This window comes from Apus apus, chromosome 10 (genome assembly GCF_020740795.1).
Source record: "Apus apus isolate bApuApu2 chromosome 10, bApuApu2.pri.cur, whole genome shotgun sequence".
Lineage (NCBI taxonomy): Eukaryota > Metazoa > Chordata > Aves > Apodiformes > Apodidae > Apus > Apus apus.
In genome coordinates this window covers 1,041,520-1,058,370 of record NC_067291.1, presented here as the reverse complement: position 1 = coordinate 1,058,370, position 16,851 = coordinate 1,041,520, and the positions used below count along the sequence as shown (strand labels likewise).

General features: G+C 45.6%; 1 protein-coding gene across 1 annotated transcript in view; it reads left to right on the top strand.

Moving 5' to 3' along the window:
• MYO9A (myosin IXA) overlaps window positions 1-16,851 on the top strand; it is a 188,534-nt gene that overhangs the window by 88,800 nt on the left and 82,883 nt on the right.

The window sequence follows — 16,851 nt, the reverse complement described above, 5'->3', positions numbered from 1 at the left end:
TAAACAGAAACACCTCTGTTTTCTTCTCCGAAGCGTCTAAGCTCTATTCTGCTGCAACCCTTGTTTTGTCTGTTTCTGCATCTAGTGTTCTTTTATCCCACCATCCCCCAGTCGAAGGACTCGGAGTGTGGCATCACACCAGGTTCTATCCCTCTGTTCCCTCTTGTCATGTGGTTGTATGAGAATGTACAACATCTTGAGTCGTGCCTCAGAACAGTCTGTTGTGCTGCAGATAAGCATGCACATGATGTGCTCTTTAGGGTGGGCTGTAGAGATCTTGATTCCTTTTTTCCCAGAAAAAAGAAAAGAAATAGTAATTTCTCCCCTTCTGAGACTGTGTTTCAGCTCAGTAACTGTTTCTGAGCTTGAATCTTTAAAAGTAAAGTGCTGCCAGCCTTGAATCTCCCCTAACAACGGGCACATGTGCTCTTCATAGAACCGTTATAGAATCATAGAATGGTTTGGGTTGGAAGGAACCTTGAAGATCACCTAGTTCCAACCCCCTGCATGGACAGGGACACCTCCCACCAGACCAGGTTTCTCCAAGCCCCATCCAACCTGCCCTTCAACACTGCCAGGGATGGGGCAGCCACAGATTCCCTGGGCAACCTGGGCCAGGGTCTCACCACCCTCACAGCAAAGAATTTCTTCCTCATGTCTGACCTTGAAACAATCTTAGCTAGATGATCCTTCTGTTGAGATGAAAGAGCTGCTCTTGCTACCTACAGTGGCTGTGCATGAATTTCTCAAGTGCTTTCCAAAGTGTTTTTGGTGATGTGTCTGCTCACGAATCTCAGGTATTCACCATTATCTAGTAATGAAAGATGAGGGTGTGGTGGCTTGGGGGGGAGGCAAAGGAGCACAAGGCTCTGGTGGGAAGGGTTGATGCAATCTCCATGACAAAATCAGTTTGTGAGAAGCTGTGAATGGTGTTAAATAAAAGATGGGCACACCCTCCGCACAACCCCCACCCATGCCTTTTATTCACTGTCCTTACAACATCAGCATCCTGACCACCAGGTGTTACCCTCTCTCTGGTAGCAGGGTCACCACTGACTTGCTCAGCCTCATCATACTAGAGCAGAATTTGAGATGCTCCAACTGGAACCTCACCATGATAAGAGGTCTTCTTCTGGTCTTCCTTTGGCTCAGAGAGTAGGAGAGGTCACTTAGATTCAGATCCATCTGAAGAAGAAAGGAAGAGTAGCATTAATTGACATTTGGGGATTTTATACAGAATATTGATGTCTGATAATCCCACTCATGGTTAATTGGACTGGTGGCTCTGTTGGGAACCAATGAGCTGGTTATTCTCCTTGTGTGTTTTACAGAAGGCCATTATAGGTGGCTCAAATGGATGGAGGGATGGAGCATTTTCAGACATGACTGTCCACCCTCCACTCCTGTAACTCATTGGCAGCTGCCCTTCTGGTAGAGAGAGGATGTGTGTAGCAGCTACTTTAAGATGCTGAAATACTTGATATTTTCTGCATCACTTTTTGATACACTGGAAGTTTCACAGGAATTTGTCCGGAAAACTCTGTACTGCAGTGGCTCTCAAGCCACAGTGACATTGTAAAAATGTCATTTTGGCATATGCTGGCTTTTTTTTTTTACACAATCAAGAAGAGCAGCTTGGATCTACCAAGTGCCTTCCGAGGCTTTGAGCAGTTTTCTCTAGGCAGCCTGAACAGTGCAAACTGTTGCTAAAAGAACAGCAAAAACTCGGCAACAGAAGGAAGTCTAAGCAATTTTATTGGGTTCTGAAACCTGTTTAAACTGTAAGTGGAAATAGTAAATTACTGGGCTTTCTGGGTGAGGGGGGAGTCAGTAGCATTTGCCTTCTACTTCTGGCATCTCAGATGAGGTTGCTCAGGATAGCAGGAGAGTTTGTTGAGGAGATTGTCTCCTGGTGATGAGGCACTTACAGGCTTGTGTTTCTTGGTTGTCTTCTGTCTCTTTATTAATCTTGGGTTATTAGCAAGGAGTTAGATGTATTGAGCTTTCATTTGAAATAAACATTTTTATGTAAAGAGCCTGGAGATCTTATGCTTGGGATGGGTTCTTGAGCTTTGATGAGGTTCCTACACACATCTCCATACTGTGGAGACATTTACTGTATTTGGTGTGGGTGGTTGGACTTCTTGTAGGGGTTCAGGTGTTTCACTGTCTTTGCTCTGCACAGGAGCAGCCATTTGCTGATCCCTCCATCAGTGTTGGAATATATGGGGCTGACAACTCAATGTAGAAATACTTTTCATAAAGTGGCTAATGCTAACATGGTCATTCCATGATCCCAGTCTGGCTCCTGGGAGATCTGTAACCTCAGGATCCTGCCGTGACAATCATCACCTCCCTTAGTAATCTTGAATGGTTGAATGGGCAGAGGAGATGCAGGTGGCCTGGGATAATCCTTCCCTGGAGAGGTTTGGAGGCATCAGAGCCAAGACTGAACTTTTCCATGCTCCTGAGCTGTAGCCCCACAGGGTATGGAGGGAGTGGCTCTGTGGGATTTGCAGCAACACCACATTCCAGCCTGCTGCTGCCTTCACTGTGCCCTGGTTAGAAACACTGGCCTGTGCTTTGGGGCTTTACTTTGGCTTTTTTGTCTGTTGTTGGGTTTTTTCCCCTCCCCTGAAACAGTGGTTTGAGGACTCAGCAAGTCCTCATTTGAAACTTTCTCCTTTGTGACAGTTATCAGATTGTATCAGGCTCTCCTCCTGGGTTTGTTCTGTTCATCTTTCAATAATTGATGTAAAACTCGATCTTTTGTTCTGCCACATTTTGGGTAAAAGCTCCTGCAAAATGTCCTTGGGGGATGGACTACTGGACTAAGTGATCTTAGAGATCTTTTCCAACCATGATGATTCTGTGATTCTGGAACTTGCAGATGGACATCCCAGCAGCCTAAAGCCTACAGTGTTGAAGGAGACAGTTGCAACCAACTCCTCTCTGTTTATTCATATTGTACTTCTTCTTTTCTGACATTCCGTGGTAGCTTTGCCCCCATGGCTTGTGTTGGGCTTTGCTCCCATGAGTTGCCTGCCATTTTTAGGTTAGGTTGTAGTGCTGACTTTGTCAGTTTCTTTTCATAAGTCCAAAGTTTTTGAGTCTTGGCTAAATACAGCTCTTCTGTTGGATGACCTTGGAGGTTCTAAGTCAGGTTAATGGGTTAAAACGCCACAGTGAAGTCCAACAAGAAGGCAGGACTCCAGCAAAGCAAAAGCACTGCTTCCTGTGTACCAGCAGTTGCCAGTGCTGTTGTCTTCAGCTAAGCAAGTTCTTCCCAGCATGGACAGATTTTGGTTTACTCTGTTTTTCACAGGAGGATACAAGATGTGTTTTAGGTGCACCTGCTTGAGCAGAGCCGTAGCCTGGAGCAGATGAACTGTTGTGAGATGAGCTCCCATTTCAAGCTCTGTTGTGTCTTGCTGTGCAGTCAGTGCCTGTCCTCAGGGCATTACAAGGATTATGGGATGAGTGTGGGCTTCCTCAGGAAGTCCCCGCAAAGTGCCATGTGCCATCAGGTTTCTCTGATCGTTCAGCAATCGTGGTGTTGCAGTTTTTTAGCCTGGAGAAGAGAAGGCTCTGCCTGAAGGGGCTTCAGGAAAGCTGGGGAGGGATTTTGGACAAGGGCAGGGAGGGAGAGGACAAGGGGGAATGGATTACAACTGGAAGAGGGGAGATTGAGGTGAGACATGAGGAGGAAATTCTTGGCTGTGAGGGTGGTGAGAGCCTGGCCCAGGTTGCCCAGGGAAGCTGTGGCTGCCCCATCCCTGGCAGTGTTGAAGGGCAGGTTGGATGGGGCTTGGAGCAACCTGGGCTGGTGGGAGGTGTCCCTGCCCATGCAGGGGGGTTGGATCTAGATGATCTTTAAGGTCCCTTCCAACCAAGTCTGTGATCCTGTGATTCTATGTGTCATTCTGAGGCTGAGTCTGACCCACAGTATTAGCATTCAAGTACAGCCCCATGTCACTGGAGCTTCTGGTGTTTCTGAAATGAAGGAGCAACAGTCAAGGCAAAAACCAACAGTGCTCTGTAGCTGCAGCCTCTCCTTGCTGTGGCAAACATGGGCTGATTGCAGAGCCTGTGTGTCCTCAGCCTGCGGGGAGAGCTGCCTGTCCACCCTCCAGCTGCCTCTCCAGTGCTTGTTGAAATTGCAGTGAGCAAGGACACCACAGCCATAAATCATGCTTATATTTACCTCTGGCAGCTGCCTCTTATCTTCAGAGCCACGCTGGCTTGTCTGCTGCAGAGCTGCCTCCTGCAACCATTCATTTTTCCTTTTATAGCAGCTGGATGGGATTTTAATGCAGTGTTGGAAATAACTGAGTGATTTGGTCTAGCACTAAGGTTGAGAAGCTTTATGCTGTAGATAAACTTAGGAAAAAAGGCTGCACAGACATGAAAGGCTGTAGTTGTGTTCAGAGGACTTGGTTTGGTGTCCAAAACAGCTGCCAACATCTTTATCAGGAGCAAAATGGTGTATTAAGGGAGCTAGCAGCAGTTAATGGATTTTGAGAGAAATCACGGTGCATCCATGCTGGGTGAGGGCAGTGTTTGGTAACAGCCAGCTGGCCAAGTCCACGTGTTCCTGGGTAATCTGCTCCAGCAGGGATGTTGGACTAGATAATCTCCAGAGGTCCCTTCCAACCCTAACCATTCTGTGATTTAACAAATGAAACACAGTGGTGAGGACTCTTGGAAAGAGAGGATCCGCCTGCGGGAGCAGGAGAGCCTCCTGTGGTTTCTGGGTTGATTAGAGTATTTTAATTCAGGTCTGTCTTGAACGTTGGGCATCTCTCTGCAGCCACAGTAGTCTTCTTCCTGGGAAATTAAAACACACCAGGCACATAGACAAAATAGGGAATAATGGATTTTAATGGCAGCCGAATAATAATGCCTTCTGAAGGTTGCTCTTGTCTTTCTCCTTCTCAACTACAAACTCTGGATATCTTTTCCATATATCAAAAGCAGCTTGGCCAGCAGGTCCAGGGAAGTGATTCTCCCCCTCTGCTCTGCTCACGAGACCCCACCTGGAGCACTGTGTCCAATTTTGGAGCCCTCAGCACAGGAAAGACATGGAGGTTTTGGAGTGAGTCCAGAGGAGACCACAAATACGATCTGAGGGCTGGAGCAGCTCTGCTCTGGAGACAGGCTGGGAGAGTTGGGGTGTTCAGCCTGGAGAAGAGAAGGCTCCAGGGAGACCTTAGAGCACCTTCCAGTGCCTGAAGGGGCTCCAGGAAAGCTGGGGAGGGACTTGGGACAAGGGTTTGTTGTGAGAGGGCAAAGGGGAATGGATTGAAACTGGAAGAGGGGAGATGTAGGTTAGACATGAGGAAATTCTTCACCTTGAGGGCAGGGAGACCCTGGCCCAGGTTGCCCAGGGAAGCTGTGGTTGCCCCATCCCTGGCAGTGTTGAAGGGCAGGTTGGATGGGGCTTGGAGCAACCTGGTCTAGTGGGAGATCTCCCTGCCCATGCAGAGTGGTTGGATGTAGATGATCTTTAAGGTCCCTTCCAACCCAAACCATTCTGTGATTCTATGATTCTGTGAACTTAGGGGTTGTTAAAAATCTTTCTCTTGATCCTGTTTGTAATCTGAGCATCATCATAAGCTTCATCTGTACAAGGAAGTGCCCTTCTGGGCCATGTGTGTTTTGCTGCTTCTATAGAAATAATTCAGATAATTCAGGTTGTTTCCATCTCACCTTACTGTAGAGGTCCAAGGCTGTTAGTTTATGCCTTGACTAATAGTCGTATACATCTCTCAAACTCATTGGAGATCTTGTCTGGTGGTTCTCACTCCCATTTTCCATCACACTGGACATGAGCCCCATGTCCAGGCTCCTCAACCATCCCCACCTTCTTTCTATCCCTTTTGTTCTGCTTATCAGGCTGGTGTCTGTCACCTGCTTCTCCGTTTCTCACCAGTCTCTGCATTTTGTCCACATTCTTCATCAGATGAGGAAAAACTCGTTATCAAAGCAAACACATCTGTTAGGGATTCCTCTTTTCCAACCCTCCAGAAACCAGCTTTTTTTTCTCTGATGCTTTCAATTCTCTGAGTTCTGTTTGTATTACTTAAGTGAGTGACTTTGCAAAAAGATTTTAACAGATCTTTCTAATTTTCATCTGTGTCCAAGGACGTTTTCTCCCTGAGGCTTAGTTAATGAATTCATTCACACTTTCAGAAGAATTCTGATGTGAAATTGCCCAACAAGAGCAAAATAAATATGTGAGACATCTTCATGGGCACCAAGTGACCTGGTTTTTCCCTTCCTTCAATTTCAGAAAGCTTTTAGGAGCTGGTTGTTGGATGTGATGTGTGCCACTGTAAATGTGTCTTGTATTTAACTTCATGTGCATTCATAGTTGCAAGTGGAAAAGGTCCATCAGGAGCTGAAAGTGACTGAGTTGTATGTCATGGGAGGTTCCTGTGAGCAGATGTGGAGCACAAGCAATGTGCCCCTGTGACACTCTTGTATATCATGATAGCAAGACCTGGAATGCAAACGTGTTTTATAGTCCCTCTGCACTGCCCTAAGCATCCCTGGTTCTTGGGGTCTGCTAAAACTGGATGAAATGCCAAAATATATTGAGAATTTTGATGTGCAGGCTTTTATAAGGTATAATGTGCCACCACATCTTTGCTTAAATAGCTCTTTAGCAAGTGAGTGTTATGTGCAGGTGGATACGTGGCCGTGGAAGGACACCATCAAACTGTCCTGTTCTGGTGTGCAGAGCACCCAAATTGCAATAGAATCTGTGAAATCCTCTTTATTCTGTATAACTACATGCAGTTATAGGTACGTATAAAATCAGCTAATGATTAGAAAAGCCCTGATTGCAATTCAGGTCAGATTTACTAACCAAAATATTCAGTCTCCTGAAAATCTGCAGAAAAAAGCAGAGGGTCATAAGCAGTGAAATGTTCTTTTAGTGTGACAAGGAAGCAGGAGAAGGTCCAGGTCTTGTGTCTGCCTTTGCTGGCTGTGCAGCCTTGCTCCATCTTTTCATTGTCTGAGATGTTCATCATCTCTGGGCCCCTAGGGATGACCTTGGAGTTAAAGGAGAGTTGGCTTTGTGTCCTTTTGCTAAGTTCACTAGAAGTTTAGTAAACACCAGCATTGGGCTGTGTGGAGAAAGGGGGACAGGAGGGACTCTGTCCAGGAGTGGTGGGGCAGGCACATCTCTCCCTTCTGGTTGCACGAAACTATTAGATACTTCATGTCATAAAATGTCCCCTCACCCTGACCTTCTTTACCTGCATTAGATTTCTTGCTGATGAGTACAAGACACTGGCACTTCCATGAATAACCATCACAAGGTGGTTATTTTGGATGATAAACTGCACTGCTGGCTTGAGCTTGGGCAGAATGTTTGTTTTTCAGCATGGTAACAGTTAATTGGCAGAGACACAAGATGGAGAAGCCTTGTGGAGCAGACCTAAAGGAGAGGAAGAAAGTATTTCATTACAGCAAAAAACTGAGTGATATTTCATTACCTTATGTGGACTTTCTAATGTCTTTTCCAGACCATGATAAAGGGAAAAGGAATGGGCTTCCAGCACCAAATGGTGTAACATCACCTAAGATGTTAAAAAAGACAAACAAACAAAGGAAAAGATCATAGTTGCATTTAACAGACTGAAAATTATTAGAGGAGGAAAAGTGGGAAGCAGACAAAATAATTAATAGCGTGAAGAAAGTGGAATTAAAATTCTCAGTCCTGAAGGATGAGGGCAGGGACACTTAATGGAATAGAAAGTAGCAGAACTGCTGGAAGCACCTACTTATCCCACAGCCCATTAGAGTAGGAGACTCATTGTCACCACAGGTTATTAGTGTCAGGAGCTCAGCAGGTTTCCTTTGAAGAGCTGGCATGTTGATGAGTGTGTTCAGAATGAACAGAAACATATTAATGGAAGAAAACTAAAACCCCACCAAGCTTTGAAGAGACAAGTCAAGGTCTCTCCTTCAGGACATGAGTACAACCTGTCAGTGTAGAACTTCAAAAGAAACTTTTTCATGGGATTGGGTTTCTCATTTTCCCCTTCAGAATGTGCAGAACAGCTGTGCTTGGTGACAGAACACAAGTGGTTTTGTTGGACTGGTGTCCTCATGGATCTCATGATGAGCTGCAGTGTTCTTCATTTATTAGGAGGACTGAGTCTGTCAATATTGGATCTTTTATTCACCTGTTTTTATCATTTTTTCCCATTATTATATGATTATATACTCTAAAGGTCCCAGGAGCAGTGCAGGGGGAATGGTGCTGAGATGTGACTGAATGGAGCTCATGCCTGGGGGCATCTCCCAAACCCAGAGAACTTCGTGGTTGACAGTGTAGGTTTGAACCTCCTGGGAGCCCAGTGCTCATGTGCAAAGCTGTTGTGGTTTCTCTTCTCTGTGCCACCATGGAGATGCTGGTGTCTTAGTTGTGTTCATACTTAATTGTTTGGCACTAAGATCTGGAAGAAGAAAGACTCTCAGATTTCAACATTTCTGAGCAGAGTCCAAAATAAGGACTTTAAGAAGGGAAGTGCTGACCTTCCATGGGCTGCTCTGCTTGTATTGAACCTCCCACTCTCTCATCAAATTCATTCCTGACTCTTTAAAGGGTTGTTTTAACTACATCTGATTACTGAAAAGATGCTTTAATTACACAGAGTCCCTTTTGTTACTCAAACTTAGGCGAAGCTCATGTGAGAAGTTTTATAAGACAACAAACAATTCCTGGCCTAGCAAGTCGACTCTTTCCTGCAGGATGTATTTTTTGTATGATTGCTTGGAATAGGGGACTTTTTTTTTATATATATAATCTCAATCTGAATAAATGTAGATGAATTTCTCAGGCTGTTTCTCAACACTTGGTGGAGGCAGAGGTAGAGGAGCTGTGTGGCTGGATAGAATCTGTTGCACAGACTTTAAACCTTCAGCTGGGGCAGCCAAGATGTGACAAGAAATAATTTCCCTTTGAGGAAGCTTGAAAATAAAAAGAAAAAAAGCCACTGATGACAGACTGACAGAACACATTTTTCTGTGATGCTGGAACAGGTTGCCCAAGGAGGTTGTAGATACCCCCTTCCTGGAGGTCTTCATGACCAGGTTGGAGGAGGCTCTGAGCAACCTGATCTAGCAGGAGGTGTCCCCATGCAGGGGGGTTGGAACAAGATGATCTTTAAGGTCCCTTCCAACCCAAAGTGTTCTGTGATTCTATTATAGTGTCTTCTGCTTGGGAAGGGCCAACAGACAGAGTTTGGCTTATAAAAGCTGTTTCTGGCAGTGCATTAGGCTTCACGGGGAGATTGCTGGTACACAGCCACAGGTTCCTCCTCAGGTCAGGTCACACATCCACTTCTTGTGAGAGCCTGGCCCAGGCTGCCCAGGGAAGCTGTGGCTGCCCCATCCCTGGCAGTGTTGAAGGGCAGGTTGGATGGGGCTTGGAGCAACCTGGGCTGGTGGGAGGTGTCCCTGCCCATGGCAGGCGGTTGGATCTGGATGATCTTTAAGGTCCCTTCCAACCCAAACCAGTCTATGATTCTAGGATCAGTAACCCATTAATTTATTTATGTACCAGTTTCCCTGGGAAAACACAAGCTGAATGGGATCTCAGGTCGTGCTTTTGATGGAAGAGACTCTGGATGAGCATAGGTGGAGGACAACACTTTTTTGTTGGAAAAAAGTGTTAGAAACCTTGGCTATCAGTGAACTCTTCAAATTTGGCTGCCTGGTGACTCTGTTCTTCTGCAGCTCTTCATGGTGGTAGCAGGAGGTTTCTGCTGGGACATGGTGACCAGCCAAGAGGGCAGGAGCCAGCAGCTGGGGTGGTGCAAGGTCTTCTGGGGCTTTTTTGGGGTGTATTTTTTTTTTGTTCAGACACATTTATAGAAATCAAACATAAAAATGAGCCTCTCCAGTGAAGTTTAGAGTTTTTTAATTCACTTTTCCTTTTTGTAATTAGACTCCTGTTGCATTTGTCACTCCTTCTTCTTCCAGTCATCCTCTTAAAGATATTTTTATTCCTCCATAATCAAACATAAAAATCATTTTAAAAAATCTTAGCAGGCTGGAGTCAGCATGATGCATTAATGATTGGAGTTCTGTTTGGAGCAGCAAGGACAAGAATGACAGGATTTTAATATGATACTAAGATAAAATACGAGTATGGAAAATGACATCATTCTTAGCCAGCCCTGGGATGATATAGTACTCCTTGATGCCAAGATAGGGATTAAGCTAGAGTCTGATATCCTGCAGGAGAACTTTCCTCTGGGTGTTAAGCCTCTTTTTTTAAAAAAACCCTAAAATCTAAGCCTGTCTCAGCCCATGTCCCGTGACCCAAAGGGGAACCACAAAAGCTGCTTAATCTGCCTCCTGCCGCAGGACACGGCTGCGAATGGGAACCAGACGTGGGGTGGTGGGTCAGAAATAGAAAGTGAGCAGAGGAGCAGGAAGCCAGAACTGTGCTCACATGTGTGGCTTGGGACCTGCTGATGGCAGATAAGGGTGAGACACTAAAACCTGCGCTGAGGCAAAAAGAGAGGTTTAAACCTTGCTGGATGCCAGCAATTAACAGCTTTCCATCTATATGGGTTTTTTTCCAAACCTCCCAACTCCAGTGATGAGCCATCGGGAGGCTGGGATGTACCAGCAGGGCTTGAATGAGGTGCTGCTGCACCTCATTGCCATCCTTCTCCTCCTCTGCTCCTTCCCCAGTCCAGCTCTGCTTCACTGCTACTTGTCTCTCCCTTCCTCAGGTGTTACTCCATCTCAGGAGTGACAGCCTCACCAAGCTCCTCTTCTCCTGTCCCTGCAACTACAACCCCAGGCTGAAGCCACAGGTGGCTTTTTTCCAGCCCTTATGGACCAGCATCAGAGGGAAAAATGGGATTTTAACAGTAGTTTAGTACATGCAGTAGCTACTTCTCCAAGACAAGCACTCTTAGTGGGAGCTGGCACCCCTAAGCCCTGTACAAATTAAGAGTAGATTTTGAGTCTGTTTTATGGAATGATGCAGAGCTGAGCACCAGCTCGATGCCTGTGGGGGCTGTTTGATTGACTGCATGTCCAAGCCTTACTGAGAGTGGGGGTTTGGCTTCTGCTCCTGTTCATTAGATCCTTTTATGAGGCACAAATCAAGTGTAAGAGGGGAACTTGAATTGCTCTTGGTTTTGCTTGTTTTAATCTCAGATAAATCCTGTCCCTAGTAGTGATACAGCTCTTCACACTGGCTAAGCATCACTTTGGTATTTTTTTTTTTAGAATAAAAACTGATTTATTTCATCATTTGCTCATAGCAGCATAGTTTTGTTGACTAGATGTTTTGACTCAGACAAGAAAACAAGCACACTTTTTTTCTGTTTTGTTTTGGGGGATTTTTTGGTCCCTATTTGATAATTATATAAATATGTATTTATTATTTAAGCCCAGAGAAGTGAAGGAGGGAGGCATCATCACAAAACATTAGGTAAATACTGAAGACAAAATTCACTAGGTTTTAAAATGGTTTTTTCCTCTCTGTCATCTTGGCATAAGACATTTTTGTTGCAGTGAGTAAAATACAACTATGAAGCCAAATATCACCTTAGAGAACACATGGGGGGAAATGGGAATGGCTGATAAGGGTTTTAAAACAGACACCCAATGAGAACATAAATCCTGTGGGTGATCTTCAGGTAATAGCTCCCTAAATTGTTTTTTTGGTAGGATATTAGCAGATTGACAGGATTTGGTGCTAAATCCCTGTGAGCAGAAACAGGACTTGATTCATTGAGTAACACCCCGAAAATGAATCATAGAATCATGGAATGGTTTAGGTTGGAAGGGACCTTTAAAGATCATTTAGTTCCAACCCCTCTGCACGGGCAGGGACACCTCCCACCAGCCCAGGCTGCTCCAAGCCCCATCCAACCTGCCCTTCAACACTGCCAGGGATGGGGCAGCCACAGCTTCCCTGGGCAACCTGGGCCAGGCTCTCACCACCCTCACACTCAAGAATTTCCTCCTCATGTCTCACCTCAATCTCCCTCTTCCAGTTTTCATCCCTTCCCCCTTGTCCTCTCAATCCCTGCCCTTGTCCAAAGTCAGCTTTTAAAAGGAAAACAAACAAAGCCCCCACAGAGCCACTAAACATCTGTGTATGGATTTGATTTTTTGTAGGGATTTCCTGAATAGGAAGGATCCTGGTGCTGCTTTTAATTTATTTTTTTTTTCCTGAATATTTCATTGGAAGCACATTTCATCCTTGTATAGAAATTATAGGAAGTCTATCCAAGGCCCTAAGGGAGAATGGGATATTTCCTTTCTTCCTGTGTTCATACCTATTTCCTGAAGGGCAGAGGAATCTCCATTTCTGTTATTCCCAAACAGAAAACACAGTGATTTGTGGTGTCTGGCTGTACTTTGTGTTTTATATGAAGTCCTGCAAACTTTACACTTAGAAAACCAAAACAAAACATTTCATGCCATCCTGGAATTATTCTAATTGTTTTTTTCTCAGTATTTGTTGATCCAGGTCAGAAAGGAGAGTTTCTGTCTCTTGTTTTCTTCCTAGAGGGCAGGAAACCCCTGACACGTGTGTGTTCATCCGTGTGTTCTGGAAGAGCTGTTGGGTCACTGGGAGGGGAAAAATTCCTAGGTGGCTTCTGCAGCTGCTTTGGGGTCATTCCTATTTCAGCCAATTAATCTTTGGAGATTATTGCAGGTTCTTACTGGGAAGTTTACAAGAAGAGTTGCTTGTAAAGCCAGATATTTTGGGATGGGTGGGAGTTTTGCATCTCTAGGGAGCACAGGGGCTGGCAATGGGTTTATCCAGTGGCAGCAAATACCATGGATGATGTTTGTCATGAGAAAACCAGACACAAGGTCTCTTAAGAGAACTGCTGAAAAGCTGCAGAAAGAAAGGACCATGACCAACAAGGCAACAAGTAATCTTCTAGGCTAACAAGACAGCAAGTTGTCTCCTAGCAAATCTTCTCCTCTCTATCCATAAGAAGGACATGAAGCTCTTGGAGCAAGTCCAGAGGAGGCCACGAAGATGATCTGAGGGCTGGAGCAGCTCTGCCCTGGAGACAGGCTGAGAGTTGGATCTAAATGATCTTCAAGGTCCCTTCCAACCTTAATGATTCTATGATTCTATCCTGTTTTTTTTAGTATGATGCTAATTTATGAAACATCCATAAAGACACGCTGAGCATTTAACTTGGTCAACACGATGTTCTGACACCTTCAACAATTTTCAGTCAACAATGATGCTGTTAAATCTTCTCCCAGTTTTTCACCCTGTGTTTCACAAGGGGCCAACACAGACATGGGAGTGAGGTCAGTGCCCCTAGTTCAGATATTCTAAAAGCTACTAGCCCTTGAAAACGGGATGTTTAAATGTTATTTCTTAGGCATGACTCCAGAAAATTCATTGGATATAGAATAACAGAATTAGACAATCACAGGGTGGTTTGGGTTGGAAGGGACCTTAAAGATCATCTAGATCCAACTCTCAGCAAGTTCCAAACCCCCTGCCATGAGCAGGGAACCCCCCCACTAGACCAGGCTGCACAAAACCTCATCCAACCTGGCCTTAAAAACCTCCAGGGATGGGGCATCAACAACCTCCCTGGGCAACCCATCCTAGTTCCTCACCACCCTTAGAGTGGAGAACTTCTTCCTAGTATCTAACCTAAATCTCCCCTCTCTCAGTTTAAAACCATCACCCCTTGTCCCATCAGTATCTTTTCTGATGAAAAGTCTCTCCCCAGCTTTCCTGGAGCCCCTTCAGGCACTGGAAGGTGCTCTCAGGTCTCCCTGGAGCCTTCTCTTCTCCAGGCTGAACATCCCAACTCTGCCAGCCTGTCTCCAGAGCAGAGCTGCTCCAGCCCTTGGATCATCTTGGTGGCTCTTCTCTGGACCCTCTCCAGCAGGTCTATATCCTTCTTGTGCTGGATAGGGGTTGCCCACTGTCACAGATAAACTCTGCAGGGTTTTAATCCACATTAGGGCTTTAATTTGGTTTGGTGCTTATGCTTACTCTCCAGTTCTGCTTTTTAAGTCCCCTTCTCATTAACTGAGTCTTGTCCAGAAACCCAGCTCTGGACACATGCACCCTTCATAAGCTGCATTTTGATACCAGTGACCCCAGACAGGTTGCTCCACTGTGCCTGCATTCAAGGGCTTTTTTGCTGTGCAAAATGGTCTTTGGGGTTTTCTACCTCACTTTTCTGTAGAAGAGCCTGCAATGCCTCCTGCACTCAGGAGGTAGTAGTGATGGAGTGCTTCTCAGGAACCTAATCAAGAACCCACTGAGCAGTCTCAGTGGCTGTTCAAATGTCATATTAATAGCTTGTTTGATCAACTGGCCATAAAAGTTGCTGGTATCCAAAAATCCATCACCCAGCCTTTCTCTTCTGGTTGTCCAGGATGAATCAATCTCATCCTTTGCATTAGTGGTGAGGAAAGATGGGCAGATCTTCCCGTGAGCTAAGATGTTTAAAGTCTTTAGAGGTCTGTAGTTGGCTCTTAAATGCCACTTGGAAATCATTTCTTACCCCAGATTGATCAGTACATCAATGTAATGCTCTTCCTGAGTGATTACAAAAGGGAGGAGCTTTGCTTTGCCTCTCTTCTGCTGCCTTCCAATTTCTCTGAGTCTCTGTCACAAGTGATGCATTGCACAGAAACCGTTATTTATTTTATGCAGACTGTTTTTAAACAAAATGTTAGTGGAAGTGTTTATGCTGGTTACAAGAGCCCTTCGTGCTGTGTTTTTGTTTGGGTCAAAAAATGCATCCAATAAGGATTGCTGGCTGCGTGCAGGGGAGCTCCTTACCCCAGCAGATGATGTGAAAATGTCTGGAAAAGATGAACTGGGCATCTACCAGGAGGGCAGGTCACCACTGTGGCCTTCAGGGTCAGCAGTGGCACTGGAGAAGGAGAAGCTGGAATCAGTGGAATGAAGACCAAGTGCTCTTGGGCCTTGCAAAATCATCTCCTGGTTTTACAAGGAGCAGAAGGACAGAGCCTGGGGGCTCTTCTCTACAGGGATGTGTCAAGGAGGTGAAATGAAGAGCTGTGGTTGGTAAGGGTGTCTTGACTCAAGTCTTCACTGGACACCAGACCCAGCGAGTATAAATGAGAGTGGATGGAGCTCAGTTGGGATGGACCACCTGGATGGCTGCCTGTGCTCAATTCAAGATGGCTTTTTGGGATAGAAGGTTCCCCATTAAGTTACACACTGGTATGAGCAGCTGAGGGAACCGGGAGATTTTAGCCATCAGAAAAGGAACCTGAGGGGAGACCTCCTTGCTCTCTGCAACTACCTGAAAGGAGGTTGTAGCAAGGTGAGGGTTGGTGTCTTCTCACAAGTAACAAGTGCAGAACAAGAGGAAATAGCCTCAAGTTGTTCCAGGGGAGGTTTAGGTTGGATATTAGGGAAAATGTCTTCCCTGAAAGGGTTGTCAGGCCCTGGCCCGGGCTGCCCAGGGCAGTGGGGGAGTCCCCATCCCTGGAGGGCTTTCAGAGCCTTGGAGATGTGGTGCTGAGGGACATGGGTCAGTGGTGGCCTTGGCAGGGCTGGGTTGGACTTGATGATCTTAAAGGTCTTTTTCAGCCAGAATGTTCTATGATTTTGCATGTTAAGTGCTGATGTTGCCCCTATGCCCAGCAGCCCCTGCTCTACTTAGTACCAAATGCAGGTCAGAGTACTGGAAACTTCTCCTGGCTTTGGCTTCAGGACCAAGTCCAGAGAAGATCTATGACATTAAAATGCCAGCATGGATGTTGCACAAATGCAAGCCTGGGCTGTGCTACATCTGGCAGCCTTTCATTTCCCAAAAGGTCCAGGAAGACATGCAGGGCAAGGTCTGAGATCTGAAAAGAAGTGGAAAGAAAAGGTTTTTCTAATGAGTTTTTTGCAGTCGGAACATCCAGTGCCCGAGTTTTACAGTAAAGGGGCCCATCTGCTCATGAAGCCCTACATGTGTGGCACTCCATTTTTTTCAATATTTAAAGCCATCAAATGCAGCTTGGAGCATCCAAGTGCTCCCTTAGATTTGTAGTATTATTTATTTGTTTTAAAATCACGCTGCAGTGGGGTGAGTAAAACATCACTGAGTTTTAGGGAGTGAAAAGGATGCTTTAAATGTGGTTATCTGTGTATAAGCTGTTGTGGTTTCTGGATGTGTAGCAAGGTGAAAGAAGCCATTTTTCTGGCATTTAGTAAAAATATTATTTATTCTTCTTTTCCTGAGAGCTGTGCCAGCTCTGCCCATCCAGCCCCCTGCACATGTTTTAACAGTGACCAACAAAAGCCATGCAAAAAATACAAGTGTATTAAAATACCTCCATTTTACATCATCACACGCAGCCCTTCACAGAATGTTGAGGGTTGGAAGGGACCTCTGGACATTATTGAGTCCAACCCCCCTGCCAGAGCAGGATCTCCTTGGGCAGGTCACTCAGAAAGGCATCCAGACAGGTCTTGAAAGTCTCCAGAGAAGGAGACTCCACCACCTCTCTGGGCAGCCTGTCCCAGGGCTCTGTCACCCTCACAGGAAAGAAGTTCTTCCTCATGTTGAGGTGGAACTTCCTGGGCTTGAGTTTGAATCCATTGCCCCTCATCCTGTCACAGGGCACAAGTGACAAGAGCTTGTCCTGCCTTCTTGATGCCCTCATGTATTTATAGACACCCATTAGATCCCCCCTCAGTCTTCTCCTCCCTAGACTGAACAGCCCCAGGTCTCTCAGCCTTTCCTCATCAGGCAGGTGTTCCAGTCCTTTCATCATCCTTGTAGCCTCTGTTCGACTCTCTCCAGTAGATCCCTGTCCCTCTTGAACTGGGGAGCCCAGAACTGGACA